The sequence below is a fragment of the Rhea pennata genome, chromosome 23, assembly GCF_028389875.1.
Source record: "Rhea pennata isolate bPtePen1 chromosome 23, bPtePen1.pri, whole genome shotgun sequence".
In the NCBI taxonomy this organism is placed as follows: Eukaryota; Metazoa; Chordata; class Aves; order Rheiformes; family Rheidae; genus Rhea; species Rhea pennata.
This window is the reverse complement of record NC_084685.1, coordinates 4,304,674-4,324,276: the sequence shown is the minus strand read 5'-3', so window position 1 is coordinate 4,324,276 and position 19,603 is coordinate 4,304,674. Positions and strand designations below refer to the sequence as shown.

At 50.3% G+C, this 19,603-nt stretch overlaps 1 protein-coding gene across 5 annotated transcripts in view; it reads left to right on the top strand.

Annotated features, from left to right (window-relative positions):
• The window catches only part of EPB41 (erythrocyte membrane protein band 4.1), a 91,377-nt gene that overhangs the window by 7,091 nt on the left and 64,683 nt on the right, over window positions 1-19,603 (top strand). Inside the window, exons 1-2 of one of the 5 annotated variants that reach the window (XM_062594210.1) lie at window positions 2,835-3,206; window positions 3,391-3,569. The exons of 3 other annotated variants lie outside the window; for them this stretch is intronic. The gene's annotated coding sequence lies outside the window, so the exon portion shown is untranslated. Of the gene's footprint in view, window positions 1-2,834; window positions 3,207-3,390; window positions 3,570-19,603 lie in introns of those variants that run through there. One more of the 5 variants, XM_062594211.1, reaches the window with a different exon arrangement.

Here is a 19,603-nt window from a genome sequence, read left to right as displayed (position 1 = left end):
AACGCGGTTCAGACGTATCCCTGGTGATGCTAACGTGCTCGTGAACGCAGGGTACAGTTTCTCCCTGAGCAGCTGTGTCCCTGGAAGGGAGCCTGGCACAAATTGCCCGTCAGGGCCTACCTTTTTCGCGCAGGTCACTCAGCTCCATGTGACGGTCCAGTCCTCCTTGGATGTGTCATGCTGGGGGATCCTGTGCTCTCATCAGGGTGCCAAGATTTCGGCCTTCTAGGAAAGGCAGCAGTGGCCAGTGCGGGTTTCGCTTGCTGCCCGGCTGCCAGCCCGCGTGCTCATGATGCTGCGTGTGCCATGGGTAGGGCATAGGGTGATGCTGAAGCCAACCAAGCTGGCTTTTGGTGGGCAAGCACAAAGATATCTGAGTGAAGAACTAATCCACGCTGCTGGCCAGGTCTGTTCCTGGAGTTATTTTTCCTACTGCTGTTGCAGAAGGCAAATGTGGTTAGGGCAGCTGCCTTCCTCTGGCAGTTTGCATCTTGCCTCCCCGTCCCTACAAACCACCTTAAAACTCTGCCTTTCTGGCCCCTGGTTCTGCTCCATATGAGCCTGTTATCAGCGCTTAGCAAACCGTGATGATCACATCCTCGCGCAGTACCTCGAACCACCTGGCAGCGCCAGGCTGGACGAAGAAGCTCATTTGTGCGGGGCGGTTAATTCTCTGTATGTTTTAATCTCTGTGACCATCTGTGTTCTTGCTCGGGCTACAGAGACCGGAGCTCTTGGGATTTATTCCAGGAGGTGAACATGGAGAGGACTGCTTATACGGCGTCTGCCAAAAAGTGCCCCAGGTCAAAGCAGGACAGCCTCGTTAGCTCTGCGAGCAGTTGTTCCCGCCTCCTTCGGGCGCCGAGGCCTTGAAGCGTCAGCTCTGTCCTGGAGGCTCGTCCCCAAGAGGTGCAGGAACAGAGGAGGGGGCAGCGGCAAGTAGCACGTTTGGAAAATGGGGATGTCCCCGATTGCAAGGGGCCGTGATGGGCTTTGCTGGCACGTGAGTACAGCCGTGCCTCGTCCCTGGGTGCTGTGATGCCTGCGGCCCCTCCTGGAGAGGGGGAAACTGAGGCACGGTGACTTGGCAGGGTCTGCCAAGGCACTCGGAAATGCCGCTGCCAGTAACCATGCCCCTGCAGGTTCGGATGCTTCTTGAAAGCATTTCTCTAGCTCTGTTGCTGAGCTTGTTCAGGATGAGTCCCCCCTGCCAGGAGAGGGTGAGACGAGCAGTGGTGGGCTGTAGTGGAGCGCTTTGTAGGGGACAGTGCTTGAACGGCGGTCTTGGAGGGAGGCAGAAACATCACGCATATTTGCTTTGCAGTATTTCGGCGCTTGGGTTTTTCCTGCAGCACCGCCTAACTCGATTTAATTCAGAGCCATGTGTGGCCCTCCTTCAGGGCCAGCTCTGCCAGGCACGGCCTGTCCCATGGGGCAGCGCAGCCTCCACCGAGGCTCCTGCTGACGTGTGAACCCAGAGGGAACGTTCTCTACCTCGTAATTAAAATCTGTTCTGCTCCTGATCACCATACTTGTGAGTAGTCTCATGGGTCCGCTGTGTGCAGCCGTGACAGTCTGGGTCTGGATCTGGAGCTTGGAGATGGAGAGGCTTTCCAAGAAAGCTGCTTGCAAAGGGACAAGGCCAAATCTGGGTCCCTGTCTCACTGGGATGAATCAAGTGGGCTGAGAACCATTAAAGGTTTTTCCCCTGGCCATGCCTTACCTCTGGTGCTGGACTGTACCCTTGCATACTCTAAAAAGGTCTTCCAGTGTGTACCCCACCTCCCACTTTCCTAACCAAGGAAAACCCTTACTGTTGTTTATACGGGCAGGGTCTGGGGAGATGGAGATGTCCTCTGTTGGAAAGGAGAGCTCTTCCGCTGCTCATCAGGCTCTTGGCACAAGCAGATAATAACCTTTAAAAACAACCAAGACTCCAGCTAAATCTTCTCCTGTTTCAGCTCTTCGCGGTTCTGTCTCACCAGCGATCATGGCAATGTAGAGACACCTCAGAAAAATGCACTAGGCAAGGTCTGGGTTTTGGGTGTCCCAGGGTCGTGGGCTGCCTCCGAAAGCCCTGGAGCTGCCTTGCCCTGCAGCCCCTGCCTCCAGGGCTGGGAGCATCTGTTTCCATTGAGAAAGTGCCTGGGGTGCAGGTGATGTTTGGGCGTTCATCTCCCCTGAGATGGTGTCCACGAGTACCACTGCTGCCCCGTGTTGAGCCTTGACCGTCACGGTGCTCCAGGTTTTGGGCCAGGTGAGGAGGTCCAGAGCCCAGTGCAGCACCGTGGCAGCACCATGGCCCAAGTGCTCAGGTTGGGGGGGGGTCCCTGGACCCTGAGTTGGGCTGGGGCAGAGGCGAGGGTCTGGCTGTGTTTTGGCACTGTGGTCGGGCCGGGGCCCTGGTGCATGCCTGCCTGCTCGCGCCTGGCCGTGCTGTGGCTTAGAGAGCCAGTGCTCTTGAATCTCTTCATTTTGTTAATGATCCTTTTGTTGGAGGATTAGGGTTTAGAGGCCTCTGGCAAAGTGTTAATTAAATTAAGTCTATGGGTGTTTTGTTGAGTTTTTAAAGCCCGCTAGAGGGCTCAGGAAGCCCTTCCGAGTTGGGGTTGGAGGCACGCTGGTGTGTTGTGCCCCGTCCCCTGCCAGCGCCTGATGAAGTTTAAAAGAAGAGTTATGTAAGGCAGGCTGAGCCGGACAGGCGTGCGGGAGAAGCGTGGCAAGGGCCAGCCTGCAGCCTCCGCTTGCAGCTCGCTCGTTCTCCTGCCCAGCTCTACCCTGGGCTCGGCCATATCTTATCCTTGCCGTGCCCCTGTCTGCATCTGCGGCGGTCGGGCTTACATGGAGAGCGAGGGACGAAAGACTTCTGCATCACCGCTTGCAGCATTACCAGCATTTAAATAATATAGGGCGGATTTTTCCCTCTCCCCGCTCCATCTTTACATTTCTAAATACCCCAATACAACCTCCGGTTCTGCCATCTGTTCTGGGGAAACAAGGACTGACTCTGTCGCAGAGTTCCCATAAAATACAAGTGAGAGCGCTTGGCTTTGTGGCTCCAGGGATTTTTCTGGCTGGTATATGGGGTTTTTTTTTGTGTTCAACTCCTTATTAACCAATGTCTCTTCTTTCTCTCTTCTATACCTTGCCCCGTGATGGATTCTGGTGCCTCGCCTATGTGGTTTTCCTGGCCGGCTCATCTCTGGGTGAGTACCTGCTTTGTTAAAGCAATGAGAAGGAATCACTTAAATAATGATCTGGCTTGTTTCTTCTATCTTAAACTTCAGAGCACTGATTGTTATCAAACGGCAGGCTTTCTTGTGTGTGTATGTGCGTGTATATGTCTTAAGATTTTGGATATTGAAAAGCACTACATATAGCAGTTTCCAGGCTAAGACTGTAATACGAACGTGCACCCAAGAGCAGTTGTTTTTGCTGACCTGGACTGCTGAGCCTCCAACAAATGGACACCTAGCACCAGCAAGTGAGCAAATGAATGTGCAGATTTTCTTGGGTGTGAAAAGCAATACCCCGTATTTCTCCCCAAATTCCTCTTGACAGCTGTGACGGTAAATCAGTGCTATGGTTATATAAGGGACTGTTTGAAGGCCAGAGCATGGTGCTGGGCTGCTTCCGCTTTGCAAACCTGCAGATGGACGGGGCTTTGCAGGGCAGAGAGGAGCCTGAGGCCTTCTGGCAGGAGAGGAGAGGAAATGCGCGTCGAGCTTGGAGAAGTGTGGCAGGCCCTGATGTTTTCAGCTGGTGCTCACTGAGATCCTCTTCCGTGTGGGAGAAAATCATCTTTGTGGGCTGGATTCTGATCTTTCTTCCCAGCAGAGCAGCATGGGGTTCAGTGCCTCCTCCTGAACCTGGCTACGGAGTGCAGTTAATGTATTAAAGCCTGTCATAATAAGGTGTGTGTTTGGGGTGGGGAGAAGAAAGAGGTCTCTTTGCACTGAGAACATCTCTGGAAATTTCAGAAAATTTTAAATGACTTTTTTTTTTAATATAAAATATCCATCTCACCCCACTAGTCATGTCCTCTCCTCTCCCAGAAACTAAGATGACTGGGGGTATCTAGAGCAGCTCTGCTCCATGCCCAAGTGCTCAAGATACTGTCAGGCATTAATGAAAGACTTGCAAGGAAAGCAGAGGAAGGTGCTGGGAAGAGATTGCTGTATTCTTAAACTGGGCGTTATTATACAATGCCTTATTTGGGAGGGCAAAAGAGATGAATCAAATTGAAGCATAAACCTGTTGTTCTTGCAGAGAAGTAAGTAAAGCACTATATATGGCAGCTGAGTGGTTGTCTCCTGTTCTGAGTGAGCTGCTCCCTGTTCTTTGCTACCCAGTCTCTAAGAGAAGGATCATTAACTAGAGACTCTGCCTTGCTCCGAGGTGCTGAGCTTACGTCCCTGCCAAGCGCTAGTCATTCGATTGCAGAATAAGCTTCCTCTGCGCACACAGTGTAACTACAAGCAATGTCCTGGACTGGAGCTGGCATTCAGAGCAAAATGCAAGTGTTGGCCTGCAGGACTGTCAGAGTAGGTCAGTGAGGGGCACTGCTCTACCGGCACGGCAGCTGAGGTTATGCCAGGCTGGCAGGATACTTGGGACCAGGTGACTGACAGGAGGATCTCCCTCCTTCGTGCTTGAGCAGATCATCAGGACACAGTCACTCATCTGGTTATCACTAGGTGACAACTTGCTGGTACCTTGCAGGGGTACTTATTCTTCAGGCCTGCCTGTTTTAACTAATTATCTGTTTGTGCTGCATCAGAGATGTGTATGCAGCGCTGTACATAAATCTTATCTAACCTTAGATAAGAAGCACAGCAGGTACCGTGTAGGACAACACTGCTAATACAGATTAGCTTGAGGAGACATAACTTTGAAAAGAGCGGTGTCCTTGATGTTTGGTGCAGAGTGAAGCCAGCTGCGATTTTGTTCTGGGGCAGATCTACACGTCCAAATGGTGAGAAGACCTTATCTCTAGTCAAGGGCAAGTTTCTTCCTTGGGGGGAAAATGGGAACCTGAACAAACCCCATGTCTGCTCTCCTCCAGTGTAGTCTCACTATGACTTCCCCTGTGCTTTGATGGTCTGTTGTCTGTCACATACTGCACACTGGGTAGAGACTTGCATTTCAGTGTTCCTGTTTATCTTAGCCTTTTGGTGTTTTGACCTTGGTACTAGATGAAATTTGCTGATCGCTGAATACTTGGTCTTAATCTTGGTCAGCAAACAAGAAGGCTAAATGGTTCCTTGTTAGTGGTGGCGAAGATAAACGTCGTGCATTTCGGTTTCACTGGATCAAGGATGGCCCTGACCTTCAGCCAGTGGAGAAATCAGCTGGCTCAGGTTGCCTTTCCATCTTTAAGCCTGGCTTATCTATCTCTGAGGTAAATGTAAAACGTATAGGAGCTGCAGTAAGTGAATCGTATCTCTAGGCCTGGTAAATGTTGGACATCAGCTGTAAATGTAACACACTAGCAGCTTCCATGAAAGGGAGATGCTGTGAGAAGCTGGAGAGCAGAAGCCAAAAAGCAAAATGCTGAAGATACGTGTGCAGCAAGAAGCGCCTGTGACATCTGAGGTTGTGCGCTTGACCTTCGTGTTAAGGTCCACATGAGGAGTGGGGAGATGCATACTGGCTGAAAAAGTGTTCAGAGCTGTATTTGCAGCAAAGGATGTGGTAACCACAGTGTGTCCGTAAGCTGGCTGCTGCTGCTTGTGGCTCTGTCTTTCCAAATGTTGGCATTGGTGATGTTAGGAGGTACATATTGTGTCTCAAGGTTTACCTTTATGTGAAATTGTTTCTCTGTCCTTAAATGCCTGTATACCCTTCTTCTAGAGAAAGGCATTGCTACCTGGAGCTGTTGAGCAGGTGTTATGGTGCCAGCTTGGGCCTTCCTGTAATTCTCATTTCAAATACAGCACACAGAGGAAGAACAAATAATCTTTCCTACTTTTCTACCTTTTAGTCGGATTTTCTGCTTTGAATCTCTCCTGGAAATGTGGTAACAGGGTATCCCTTTCACTTGTTCCACCCCTTCAGAAGAGACTATCAGAATCTGATGCAGTGTCAGGTTCTAGGACGGGCTTAGCGCAGTGGTTTCACTTTAATGCTTTGTGAAGCAGTGAAATAGTTGTCATTGTGGTGTTTAAAATAGCAGTGCTGCCTTCTGAATTACGATCTAATTAAACAAAAGTAAACTCAAAGCAATTGAGGTTTCTGCATCTCTTGTTGCTTAAGAGTTGTTTTGGTTGACCTAAAAATCAACATTGAAAACTCGCCTAAGCAGAGCTCCTTCCCTCCTAGCTCTGTGGGTAGTTTTTAGCAGTTGTTACTGTTCTTGGAGAGCCATTCAAGCAGTGGCAGCTGCAAGCCCTCTCTTCAAAACAGTTACTCCTTTGAGACTTGCTTCTCTTGTACTTGATGGTTGCAGGAACCCTGCTGTGGAGACAAATAATTAGAAATAAAAGATGGCAGCTTAATGATTATTAGCACTTTCTGAAGCAGTCTGTGGCGAAAGCAGAATGCAGGGATGAGGTTGGGCTAGGGTACGTCTCGGGGCTGCCGCTGCCTCTCTTCCTGTAGCTAGAAAGATTTATTGTGAACAGCGTGCTACCTTGCAGTTCTGTGCGTGCCTCTGCAGACCCGCAAAACATGCTGAATTCATGGAATTATTTATTCCAATAACAAACCTTTTTCACAGAGCACGACTCTTGGTGATTAATTGTTCAAATGAAGCATGCTTACTCTTCCCTCCTCTTAGACTTTCCATCCATACTCACAGTTTTCCTCAACAACTTCTGATTCCCACACCCAGCTCCCAGCACCTGGATTCTGTCTATAAATCTGAACAACTTCAGTTTTTCTTTATAAAATGAGAGCAGAAAGGTATGACCTTAAAGTCTCAAAATGCTTTTTTTCATAAAGCTGCAGGAAAACAGGCAGAAATGTGAAGCTATCCTCTGGGATTTTGTCCTATTGATATTAATCTTTTTGAAGCTGGTATCCATGACTGCCAGTTTCAAAGGTTAATATACCGTGTTTCAACCAAGCTAAGAACTCTTTTCTATTTGTGATATGGAAATGGGCACCAATTAATCACTGTGCACCTGCAGAAATGCCTCTCTCAGCATACTTTGGCTGTGCCTGTATTAGGTTGCAGGATCATCTGTAGGAAGGACTTGGAGTGACAAGTCTGATCCAGTTAGTAGCTTAAGATGAAACCTGCAAGGTCCAAGGCGACAGTCGAGGGTCGGGGGAAAGGCACTGGACGAGGTGGTGTGGCGCTTCAGCTCTTCTGGTAGCCTGCACTCGGTTTAGAAGCTGTATTTGCTCTCTGTAGCAAAGATCTTGAATAAATATGCTAGATCTTGACAGATAACTCTTGCTGATGTGCAGGCATAGCCACTTTGGATGAAGGGACCTGGCCTTTAATAACGAACTGCTGTCACTTACCTAGTGCCAGAATTTGCATGGCCCTCAGGTTAAAAGGGGATGTGCACGGAGGGCTCTTTGCCTAACACCTCTTTCTAACTTATTGCTAGGTGTAGATGTCCATCTTAAATAAACCCTAATCTTGAAACTTTGCATCTCTATGTTGGATGAATCAAAGAGCTGCAAGTATTTTGAAGCCAAGGGATGCTTTTTACCCAGACCATAGGTTGCACATGGGAGAGTAACAGTACAGATGTAAACCCGAGCTCGAGCAGTCTCTCGTTAAAGCTTCACCTGAGCTGGTGTATTTCTGGAGTGACTCTCTAGCTTAAACAGCATCTACCTGGCATTATTTAAATAGCCCAGAACCTCTCCTTGCTGTGGTTTGACTTCTCATCTGTGCAAGGAGTAAATCAGCCCCGACATCCTGTTTGTGGTGTAGCTCTTCGTCTCCCGTTATTTTGGGGTTTATTTCAACAAAGGCTACGTAGCCAAGCTTTTCCCCTGCTGAAGTGACATCTGTTTCTCTGGCCAAGCTGGCTGTTAGTGTTTGGTTTAGGAGTCTGGTGCGGAGGGCTTGTACTTCCTCTTGCTGCCTAAACATCAAGGTTTCCAGCAGCGTCTCCTGGAATCTATTAACGAGGGACAGGGAATGGCACACTCCATATGACCGTGCCCCTCTATTTTTAGTTGTGCCTTCTTTTCACTAAAGCCACTGGGGAATGAAAAACTGCTAAATGCTTGAAGTGAGGGAGAATTTACAGCCTAATGGGGAACAGCGTGCCGTTCTGCTGGCTGTCTCTCTCTTGGGCTGGCTTATTCCATGATACAGTTCACTTCATGGACTATTTCTGGAGTTCGGCTCATGCCATGTTGATACTGCCTCTTCTTGAGCCTGTACTAGTTATATTCACAGCATTGCATAAAATCTGTTCTTCAGGGGGTTTAAGCACTTCCTAGCAACTTTAAGTGCAGCCACTCATGTTTTATACTTCCTACTCATACTTCAGAGGAAAAGTGATTCTCTCGTCTGAGTGTAGAAACATTCACCAGATGAAAACTTGATCCTGCAATTTAAAGCTGACCTCTTCTAATCTTTAAATGGTGCATTTTGGCAGAAATGTGCTTTACGGACTGTCTCTAAACCCTGGAATGAAGCTGACTTTCCAGGGAGCTAGTCCTGCCTGTACTGGCATGCAGCCTGGAGACACCTGGTGTTCCTCTTCATCTGTTTTATTCTTCTTTCTTCTTTGGGTTAGTCTGCTGTGCTGCATGACACTGACTCAAGAGAAAATAAAAATTGTGCAGACCAATGCAACCCATAATGGGAGCTTTTTGCACAAACTTACTAGGCTCTGGCTGGGATGTGAATTCCTAGATGGACAGGCTTAGTTGCTCAGATGTTCTCCTTGCCCTCCCCATCTCCTGAAAGGCAACTGGATAAGCCAGCCCGGCACCAAAAAGATGCAGTGGCTCAGAAGTGAGTCACCCTCCACCAGGAAGAACATAGGCTTCTCATTTTGCAACAATGCAATGCCTTTAAATGGCACCACTCCTGCACTTTAAAAACCAGGAGAGGAAAACACTCCAGTAGATGACCATGCAGAAAAGGATGGGAGGAACAGCTTGGTTTTGACAAAATTTGAGACTAGCTGCCATAAGGCTGAATGGGATCATGGGAGCAGTCACTTAGTCCCTTCAACAGTGGAGGCTGCTGTTTGCTCTTTAAACAACTTGCTCAACAACAAATTGATTGTTGGTTTTGGAGCACTATTATGGACTGATTTAATCTTCACTGGTTAAATGCTTGATACAGAGCCGGGTAAATGTAGATGCTTCAGGTTGCCTTTACTGTGCACATGCATGTTTTAACCTTTTCTATTTCCTCTTAAGAATTTCTTGAGTTTGCAGAGGTGAATTGCACCTGTCAGACGTGAACTGCTGCAGACTTTGCTGGCAGAGAGTTCTGCTGTGTGCTTGGCACACTAAATTGAGGGGTGAGCACTTGAGAAATTCAGCATTAACTGAAGCACCCCTTCCTTCTAGGTAGAACATTTAGCTGAAGTGTCCCTGCTATAGATCATGTTTCACAGTAAAACCAAGTTAAAGCAAGATTTCCTTTACACCTCATCTTGGCCTTCTGCTATCAGCCAAATCAGCGCTGCTGATGGCAACAGTAAATCTCAGATGAGGAGCCAAGGGCAGAGGGCCAAGAGCTGGCAAAACGAAGCCACCTGCTCTCCTCCCACCTTGTTTGCTTATATGAAATGGCTGCTGCTGCTCTCGAGACTGCCGCTTGCTAGTAAAGTGTGTGAGCAAGGCATGTAAACTGAATATGCCTACTGTGTGCGTGCATACGCATGTATGATGCACAACCAGCTTATGGAGAGCGGTGGTGGATAAATCATTCCCTGCATCATCTTCATTTCTTTGTCTTCATAGAACTGGGATTAATCCGGAATATTTCTCCCCGCCTTAAATTGTTTGCTTTGGGGGAAGGAACACCAATGTGTGTGATGCAGTTCCTTTGTTTAGATTGGGAATTCCTTCTTTAGGGAAACTCCTCAGGGAGGAGGGAAAGCTTTGCGCAGTTTATTAAGTGTCCATAATGCTCTAAGCACAGCGTTCATGGGGACAGGGGTGAATTAGGAACCCTGATCTATAACCAGGCATTAGTCCTGCCAGTAGTGTGTCCTGCAGGGGCCTAGAAGAGTATCAGATCACTTTACAAAGGTTGTTTATTATGTGAAGAATTTACCTGAGCTGCAGTTAATCTAGTCTCTAGGTGGTTTTAAAATGCTAGGATGAAGACTTCTAAACCATTAGTGCTAGCTGCACACATGTTAAACAGAGGCAGAGGGTGAATATTTGCCCTGCTAATAAGCCCCCTCTCCTGCATCATTCCCTGTTGTGACTCAGTTGACTTGCACTGACCAAGGCAAGGTCTGAGGATCTGCGCGCTCACAAAATGGCCTTTCAGCGTTCAAGGAAAGGCTTCTGCTTTGCAGTCCACAAATGCATGCTTTAAATGAATATAATTCTTCTCCTTATTCCTATATCCAGCAGCCAAATACCAAGAAATCCTGACTTATTAAAATGATTCTGAGTTTTTGACTCCTATAAAATGACTTAAACTAGCTATAACTGGGAGAGCTCTTTAAATATTTGCAATCTTGGCTTGGCACAGGTCAAGCTGTTCTTATAGTTAAGAATTTAAGAAATTTCCATGACTTCCTATGGGATTTCAGAGGTCAGTTTGGGGCTGTGTAGGAAGGAAAAGGTTAGACACTAAACCAGATATTTACAGCAGATGTGTGTTGTTGATGGTGGCATTTCCATATGCAGGTTTTTGTCTTTACTCCCTAAAAAAATATTGCTCTAGCCTAGATTAAAGTCCCTCTGCTCCAGAAGAAAACCTTCAAGGCTGTCTCATGTCACAGGTCATGCGCCTTTTTCTTTTCAAATCTACTGGCTCTGCTGCTCTTAAGTTTTCTCCTGTCATTCAAACTCTTGGCCATTTGTTTGGGATCCAAGCAGGTAACAGGGTTCTGTGCCCCTGTGCACAGCATATACGGTGGGCTGGCACCAGTGCTCCCTGTGCATGGGGTAAATGCTTCCTCTGGGAAATAATGGCTCAAAATATGAGAGCTGCTGCTCGCTGGATTCAGGTGCTGGCAAATGGAGTTGGGATCTTCTGGCGATCGGAGCATGGTGGATGAAGTTTGGCCTGATGCTGCTGTCGGGAAACACCCAGTTTAAATGAGGCCGTGATCCAGGCTGTGTCTTGACATGAGTTAGCGGACAGATCAACACACTGCTTAGGAGACTGGGCTGGTAGATATCGGAGACCCCAGAAGTGCTATATATGGTGCTAAATTGACATTTTGATGTGAAGTTTTGGTTGCCTTGGTCTTTTCTCGTGTAATATACAATCTGCCGTAATTCAGTGTGTGTTGCAATGAAGCAGTGTGGTTTCATTTGCTTGTTTATCTTAATTGTAAGAAGCTGTTGTCAACCCCTAACATCCAAAAATCATGGCTTGTTTGCTCAGTGGTTTTCTTAAAGCCTTCTGGGCTCATGTTTCTCTTCTAACACGGACTGTTTCCAGCCTTCACGTGTCAACCCATCCCTGGCTGACCACTAGCAAAGATGGAAGTTAGAGCAGTAGATCAGCATGAAACAATTTCTGAGATCCCCCCGTTGACAGCCTGGACTATTCAAGCAAACTCTCAGTGTGTTAATTTAAGGCTGTGGGGAGTGAAGTGAGAGCTTCAAGGGCAAGTTTCAGGTGAACTGAGTGTCTCCAGTGGGGGAGCAAGGACTTTCAGCCACCAGATGTTACCCAGCCTGTGTCTGAATAAAACATGCCCATCTGAGCGCAGGAATCGAGGCTGAGGATACCAGCAGACATTCCAGAATTAAAGCAAAAACATCCCCTCCCAATAAGGAGCTTTTCGCAAGCTATCTCCACACTCCTCAAAGATGGGAGGAGAATCACCCTGCAGTGCTCTTCGTGTTTCAGCACGGCTCATGGTCTAACGCAATCTTGGGGTAAATATCAGCGCAAAGCGTGTTGTTTTTCTAAACCAGTTAGTTTGCTGGGCTCCCATGTAGCTCTGGTGTCCTTGGCATGTGAGCGGTCCCTGCTAGCTTGCAACTTCAGCGCGTGGCCTGAGCAGTCCTAACCAGGATGTGCTTCAGCCCTGGGTATTAACATCTGCTGATAAAGGGGCAGGACAGTTGCTCTTAATGCAAACAGCAAACGTACCCTACGGCTTAATTCTCTTCTGGAGGCAAACAGAAGGGCCTCGGTGCCATGTGTCTGTTGGTGTGTGTAAATATTTGAAAGGGATTTGAGCTGGTTGGGCTCCCCCGCTGGCCAGCGGTACCGCCGGGGCCTTGCTGAGCTGCGGTAGTGAACCGGCAACGTGCAGCCGGCGAGTATGTTGCTGCCCGTGCTCATCGAGAGGACTGGGCAGCTCTACTTTGACAAAAATAGCTATTTACGGTTCTGTCGTGGATGAGAGAGAGCCTGTCCGTGCCATGATGCGCTTTCTCTGGAGGCATTAGGCTCCTTCCCAGGTTTGCATGCTCCTGTTTTTACACATTTACCACGTTTTCCGTGATCACTGTAGTCATGGGGTTTCTTATTTATCAAGCGTTTACTATCTCTTGTCTCCAGCGTGGCTGTATCAGCTTGGAGCCTCATCTGCTGAGGCAGTAACTGCTTGATTCTTAATGACCTTACGTTAAAAAATGGGGAAAAAAATATGGGTCTGTTCACAAGGTTTGTGTTTTTGTTTCTGTATAAAATAAACTCCCTTCTGAGCTGTTGTGGCGCAACTTTCCCGGTAAGACAACAGGATGTATTTAAAATCTAGGTCACTGAAGAGAAAGCAGCCTGTTCCTGTTCGGGAGTTATTCTGAGAAAATGCCTGATTTTTGTTCCTCTCGTACCGCTTCGTTTTGCGTCTATGAGGAAGAGACAACCGCCCTCCCCCCCCCCCCCCCCCGCCGTGTTTACACCCCTCCCGCGCCTCTATCCGCTTAGCGCCGGGGGAGGCCGGCAGGGAGGGCCGCAGTAATCTTGTCATTTCAGCCTCCCCCTGGCCGGAGGGCGGTGGTGGCGGTGTCTTTTTTAGCCAGGCCGAGAGAAGCGGGGGCCGGCGCCGCGGCCAGTTCCCCTCACGGCGCCGCGGCCCTCAGGGAGCGGAGCGTGAAGGGGGGCGGGGGGGAAGTGGGGGGGGCCGCGCGCGCGTTCCCGCTCCTCCCTCCCCCTCTCCGCCGCCGGCCGCGCTTCCCTTCCGCCAATCGCCGAGCGGCCGCCGCGCCCCGCCCCCCGCGCTCGGCCAATGGGAACTTACTACAGTGTTGTGGGTGGGGGCGGGGCCGGGGCCGGCGGGGGTGCGCGGCCGCCGCGCGGCGCGGGGGGCAGAGCGCCAGGGCGGGCGAGGGGCGGCGGCACCCGGCCCGGCCCGGCTCGGCTCGGCTCGGCCCGGCTCGGCTCGGCCCGGCGCGGAGGGACCGGCCCGGCTCGGCACGGCGGCGCCCGCGCGCGCGCGCGCGCAGCGGTGGCTGTGTGGCCCGGCGCGCTGCGCGGGGGCGGCGCGCGGGTAAGTGCGCGCGGGAGCGCGTGTGTGCGCACGGGTGTGCGGCGTGCACGGGTGTGCAGCGTGCATGCACGGGGCGTGCGTGCGCGGCGCGTCGGCGTGTGTGTACACGCACGGTGTGCGTGCGCGGTGTCCCCGTGCATGCACGGGGAGCGTGCGCGGCCGGGCGGTGCGTGCACGCGTGCGTGCACGGGGCGTGTGCGCCTCGGAGCTGCGTGCGCGTAGGGTCTCGGTGCAGCGTGTGTGTGTGTGCGTGTGCCCCGTGCGTGCGCGCGGGGGGGGGGGGGGCTGCACGGCGCGTGTGCAGGCGCCGTGTGCCCGCCCGGTGGATCAGAGGGGCGCGTGGGCGCGGTGTGTCCGTGTGCGCGCGAGTGTGTGCGCGGCGTGTCCGAGTGTGCGTTGGGCGTGCGCGCCGTGTACCTGCGTGGGAGCTGTCCGCGGCGGTGCGTGTGTCACGGGCGGTCGCAAGCCCGAGGACGGCGGCTCAGCCCGAGCCAGGTCCTGCGCGAGGCGAGAACCGGTGGGAGAAGAGGGGCCGGGGTGGGGGCTTTGCTCCCAATTTCAGACGGAGAAACGCTCCAGCTCTTTGGAAAGCAGCGCTTAAAAGGATTTCCTCCCCGCTCCAGAACGTTTTTTTTCTCCCGTGGCGACACTCCAACGGACTCCAGAGCGCCAGGAACGAGTTAAAATCGCGCGTTGAGCCCATCTGCCGGTGCCACATCTGTAAGGTCCCAATTGCTGCTGCAATTTGGCGTTTCTCAGGGGACAGGGTACTTGGCCCCGCCTGTGCCCGCAGGGCTGTTTGCAGCCCTCCTGCCTGGAGGTAGATAAATGTTTATTTAACCACCACCACCTTCTTTCTGTTTGGCTGCAAGCAGAAAATTTCTTCGAGACCGTCCAGATTTTGGGGCAGGTGCGTCAATTTGCTTACGGCATTGGTAGAAACACGGAGTACGGTGAAGCAATCGTATTTCTAAATAACGGCGCAAACCCAGTTTTTGTCATGCTTTATTTTTAGCATTTGAAGGCTTTGCAAACATGCCCATTTTGGATTGTGCAAGTCACTTTGATCTGGAGCGATGGGTCTCCTGAGTGATGATTCCTATTCCGCAATTTGACTCATCGAAAGCACAAAACAATCCTTTAAAAATCCCGGGGGAGGAGGCTAGGACCGTACCTTGATACAATACACGTTTAGCGTTCCCGGGACCGTTCTGGCAATGCCGCGGGAGCGTCGTTGCTCTGAGCCTGAGCTGCCTCGCGCGTGCCTGGCTGGAGAGCTGCTCCTTTCTGCGCCCCATCCTTGGGAACGGTGTTTCACAGAGGTGCAGTAGTAGCGTTTTCCCTCCTAACGGCTGGCACAGCTGTAGTTTGAATTCATGCGAGGGTTTTTTCTGCAGCGTTGCGATTGCAATGGAGGGCTGTCCTTGCTGCGCGTCGGGCATAGGTGCTGCTCATGCACTTGGGGTGTATTTTTAGACATCGTGCACAGGTTGTGCCAATCTCTGACATCTTTGGTTACGTTTCCGTGATGATTTGGAGCCTTTCACGCGATCTGAAAGGCGCTCGTGTCCTTGCGTGTCTCTGCTGACATGGCAAACCTTCCTTAGTAAAGAAAGCTGGGATTTTCTAGGATTCTCATGGCCGAAGATAATCTGCTACAGAAGGTAAATATCAGGATAAATGCAGTGCCCTGTAGCTTTAAAACTAAATTTGAGTGTCTTACAAAGCAGAGAGAAATATGATTTTTTTTTCCCCTAAGGTAAATACATTAAAATTAATTGTTTCCTCCATTGTTCTAGATTAGAAGAACCGGAATAACTGGTGCTTTAATCTGATCTCCGTTGCAATCTAAAGAAAATCCTTAACAGGAGCTAAGCATGAGACTTGGTAGCAGCAGTCCCTCTCTCAAGCACTTTTGACTTTGGGTGAGAGGAGGAAGAAGTCTTCTCATCTGTTTCAAAACATTTTATGTTCCTAAAGAGTAAAAATGCTTTGGACAGTTATACTGCAGATCCATAGCTTTTGCCTAAAGTGCTTGCCAGCACACTGCGCGCTTTGCGTGAGCAGATGCAATGTTTCCAGGCGATGGCATCTGATATTTTGCGAAGCAGTCAAACATCTATTCTGAGGCTCTATTTACTGCTCGACGAGCAAATACTGGGATTTATGGGCGGCGGTGTCGGAGCCGCGTCGCTTCTCTAGTAAGCAGCCACGTTTACTAATTCATTCATTAGTGATCGAAGCATCACTGCGCCGTAGCAGCTCGAAGGCTTCGCGGCGCAGGACGTCTGCCTGTCCTCTGGGCTTTGATACGCGCGGTTGGGTGTCTCGACCGTGGCGCCTGGCGGGTGGAAATAACGTTTTACGTGCAGAATTGTCACTGGTGGAAGGCAGTGGTTCTGCACAGAGGGGTTTGCAAAGTTGTGGATTTTTGGCATTATGGTGACTCCGGTACCAGCCGCTCCGGCTCTTCGTCCTCTCCGGCGGCTTGACAGAGGTGTCGGCAGCGGGTCCCGCAGCGGCTCTTGGGGGGCTTCTCGTCGAGCCCCTTTCCTGGATGCGCTCCCCAGCGTGCGGTGTTGCACGAGAGCCGCTTCCTCGCAGGCTTATCCAGTATCTGTTTGGCTGCAAAGATGGTTGCTCTTCAGCCTCTTACTGCTCCATTACATCCCTTTCTTGGGAAAAGCTCAAAAGTTGGTGCTGCCCAAGCCAATGTGTCGGTGGTGGATGGGCAGAAGCACTCTGGGCCCTTTCAGGTGCTTGGACCAGGGAATCGCCTGGGATAGCAAAACCTATCCAAAGCTGGAGGCAGAAAATGCATTTTTTTTCTCCCCATTGCCTGTTGGTGGATGGAGGAGTGCCCATGAAATGTCTTGCCCAGGTCTCCTGCTTGGGCTGTGATATGTTTGTGCACTCTACTAGGTTTGGGCTTGCTCTGCTTGCTGAAATAGCTGGTAAAATCATGGTAATGAGCAGTGATGGGGTTATGGAAGTAGTTTCAATAAGATAATCCATGCAGGGCCTGCAGCAGCCCCATAGAGAAAATAGTTTCCTGTTGGAGCTGTTATTTCATGCTTTGCCACGTTCCTGTGGATTCATTGGCTTTTTACAAATCGCTGATCATCCTAATGCAACTTTTCTGGGGTATTAGGAAACGCCAGATCCTGAGATTGTTCAGACTCGGATCTCGGTGCTGCTGCTCTCCTACATCTCTCCGGGGAGGCTTTATGTGACGCTCTTACATCTCACGTGGAAACGCACCCTGGGCTTTGGGATCTTCTGCAGTGATTGTTCTGCTTTCTGGGTACTTGGCTTTTGCTTTAATCTCGTGTAGATTAAGCGGGTGGCTATACGTAAAGATTTCACTGTATACGTCTCATCTGTTAGGATGTTTTGAGCAGTAGCGAGGTTCCTTACGTTGCAAGGAGCTGTAGGATGCGGCATAGCTGGGATTTATCTTTGCCCATCAGATGGATTAGGTAGGAATGTTCATGGCTTGTAGTTAATCCAGATTAATATTATTAGTTTCTTTACGTTCAAGCGGTTGTTTACGCTTGTTTTCCATTTCTGTGAAATTTTGCTTGTTTAATGCCACTGGCATTCTGTATTAAAAGCAAATACTTTTAATTCTTCTGTGCACAGAGAGTAAATCTCTCCCCCCCCCTCTTTTTTTTTCTTTAATGAAGCAGTTCTGCAGAGAGGAAAATTGCATGGGCTTTGGGTGTGCTTTTTAAGCAATTGTGCTCCCCCAGGGCACACTCATCCAGGACGCTGCTCGGGTTCAGATACAGGCTTTTCTTGCAAATGCCCACATACACTTGCTTTATTTGTTGGACTCAGAGCAAATGTGTATAGCAACTTTACAATTTCCATTCTCTTAAATTTGCACACTATTCTAGCTTTGGTGCGTTTGGAGGGGATTGAATTTTCTGCATCTCCCTGGTCTAGTACAGAAACCGGGAAAACGTGGGCCAAAAAGCAGCTCCTGGAAACGTTACTGCGTGCAGTGCGCTTCTGGCAGCGGGCGAGCTCGGTGACGTTGGCCGGTGGCTTGCCGCGGCGTGGTGCTTGCTCCAGCGCCTCGTGCTGCGCACTTCCCTCCTGCGGGTGCGTTTTTGGAGAGTGGTTGCTTCCATCTGCTACTGAGGACGAGCGCCATGTGTCGGGCGAGCTTTCCGGCAGCTTCGAACCGGGGACTGTGCGGCAACGCCAGGAGACCTGCAGCCCGGCGCCTGCACCTCCTGCGGGAGCCTTCTCCTCGCCCGAACCAGGATCCTTCTTGCAGGGACGAGGTTAGCTTGAAGTCTGCGTGCAGAAAGCAGGGTGCAGCTGGAGGAGGCCCTGCAGGCTGAGGCACGGCTTGAAGGCCACGCGGGAAGAGGCGGGCTAGTTAGCGATTTCTATGAAAAAACACAATTCCTTTGAACTCGCAGGTCACCGGTTTCAGGCTGATTATTTCTCTCCCTTTCCCCACCCCCCGCTGTAGTGCGCGTGTGTGAGAGAGATAATTAAAAGCTTCTCGTTAAATAAATAACGAAGCTGCTCACGCAGCTTTGTGGCAGCACTGCAAAGTCCAACATGCAGAAGTAGAAGATGGTGCGTGGGGCTGCTCCTTGCATCTTGTCTTGCCTGTGCTTCTGTGCGAGTGCACGGCAAGGCGCGCTCTCGATGGCGTGGTTGCGTACGGAGGTTTTCCCCCAGGGCTCATATATCGCTGAATATGAGAGAAAGCTGCCTGTTAAAAGGACCTGTCCTGCCCCACTGCTTATGGGGCCCCAGGCCTTATTTCTTTCCCGCTATTCAAGCTCTGCTCTGAAGACAGAATTAATAATTCCTGCCTGGCTTCTTCTGTGATGCCTCTGTGCATGGAAACCATGAGTGGATCTTCGCGGTCCGCTTGGGAGGTAGCATTACGGGCAGGGGGTGTAGGGAAAGGTAATAGCGTGAACTTTGAAGAGGGGAGGGTCTGTGGTTCGTTTTTCTCTCTTGGATACAGAGCACCATGGAACATTTTCTATTCGAGCCCTGGTTTCTGCTTCTGCGAACTGAATGCCGTGCCTCAAGCCAGGCACTTGGAGCATGAGAAACATGCAGATAGCGACCATTCCTGGGGAGTTTTAAGACTTGCTTGTCATTGGGCAGGGTCTGGTTCACGGAAGGATAGAGGCTAATATTCAGGTCCAAATTCAGCTGCCTTAGCAAGGAAACGTTTCTCCGCTTTCTGCAATCCTCTGCCTCACTCGCTGCCTTGCAGTTCTTGAAACAAGTGCTAGGAGAGCCCCAAAACCAAATATCCCTGGATTCTGGGTGGGCTCGGTTTTCTAGTCCTGCTTGCACGTGCGGCGCAGCGGTGTTGTGTTGATATGCACGTGTCAGCACTGGAGAGACATGAGCTGGTGGATCTCCTCCATGGAGCCAGGCCCTTCCACGCAGCGTAGGATTTGACGAAAGGCGGGTGCAACTGAATATGGACATTGTATACTTAAAGTGCATGCAATGGGGTGATTCTTTGTGTGGCATCAGAAGTAAATGCTGCTGAAATCCCTGTTTCCTCCTGCGTGAGCACATAGAATTGTATGGAGAGAGCAAAAAGTCCATCTACACTGTAAACACAGCTGAAGACATGCAGAAAGCAGAAGACATGCTCTTAAACTTCCTGTAGGAGTTGTACCACATGCAACAAAATAGCCTTTTTAGGGTTCTCGATAGCAAATACTGGAATTTGAGCAGCGAGGGGCAGGGCAGCGGCAGCGCTGCTCCTCCTGCCTCGCCGTCCTGGTTCCCTTTGCAAGGGCCCAGATGGGTGGCTGACCTCTGCATTGCTCCTGTTATCTCCAGCAGCTGACTGGGAAGAGAATAAATGTAGCAAGAAACTAGGGGAGGACTTGGTGCATAAACACATCAAAGCACCTAATGAGACTATAAAACACAAGTGTGAGCTGTGCGTTACAGCTGTTGAAATAATGTTCAGCTGGTAACAACTCAGAAGCATTTGGGGATTGAGGATGGGGTCCAGCTGCAGGGAAAATCATTATTTTCAG